We start from the raw sequence: 991 nt of genomic DNA, 5'->3' as shown, positions 1-991 counted from the left end.
AAGTTTTAGTTAGAAATAGTAGTGATTAAATAAAATAATTTTTTAGTAACCTTGAGAATTATAAATATGAAAATAAAACATTTTATTATAACAAAACACTTAAATAGAGTAGTAAATATATTTTGAAAAAATATTAATATATAAAAAATCATTTAAATAATGTTAATTTAGATATTGAGTAATAAGTTTATTTCTTTTATTTAAGGGTTTTCTTTCATATTTATAAATTAAAATGGAGTTTGCAACAAATCAGTTAGAAATAAGTTTTAAAAACTTCAAAAAGATGACCAAGCGTAAAATGTGTTACCAAGTGTTAAAATACTTGATAATAATTGTACTTGTAATGATATTTTTAAAAGGAGTCAAGTCTGTCACTGGTCTTTACTTTCCAATCCACATTGTCAGCGATGAAAGCATAAAGCCCAGTTTTAACGCAGGAGACGCTCTTATTTTAATAAATCACGAGGGAGACGAAATTCAAGTCAATGACGTCATTGTGTTTAGAACAGACACCCCGATTGTTCACAGGGTCATTGGAATATACGAAATTAATGGAAAAGTGAAGCTGTTCACAAAAGGAGACAACAGCAATAAAAATGAAATAGGTTTGTACGGAGAGGGACAACTAGAGTTGGATGCTGATCACGTGATTGGTAAAGTGAAGGGTCGCGTGCCCTACATTGGCATGGCAACCAACTTCGTCAAAGATTTTATACAAGAGCTGATTTGGGTGATAATCTTTTCTTCCTTTACTTTTAATTCGTACAAGTAAGAACAAGTAACGTTTTAAATGTTTGATTTAAACAATTATTTTAATTTATTGTCGCACCTTTTCCTTAATAAATTAAGTAATTATATCTATAGATACTTAAATTTAGTTTAACTTTGATTTAAAAACGTCTAAAGTAGGGTTAAAGATCTTCAGACAGAAATTTTTGGAAACTTTATGTAGTGACTTGTTATAATTAGTTTGTGTGTCTGAACAAAAATA

The 991-nt window shown here is 28.3% G+C and overlaps 1 pseudogene; it reads left to right on the top strand.

Annotated features, from left to right (window-relative positions):
* The first annotated feature begins 232 nt into the window (after window positions 1–232).
* LOC145836414 (signal peptidase complex catalytic subunit SEC11C pseudogene) lies at window positions 233–772 on the top strand (annotated as a pseudogene).
* Window positions 773–991: the final 219 nt, after the last annotated feature.

This window comes from Thalia democratica, chromosome 5 (genome assembly GCF_965202585.1).
Source record: "Thalia democratica chromosome 5, ktThaDemo2.hap1.1, whole genome shotgun sequence".
Classification (NCBI taxonomy): domain Eukaryota; kingdom Metazoa; phylum Chordata; class Thaliacea; order Salpida; family Salpidae; genus Thalia; species Thalia democratica.
This window is presented reverse-complemented; position numbering and strand designations above follow the sequence as displayed.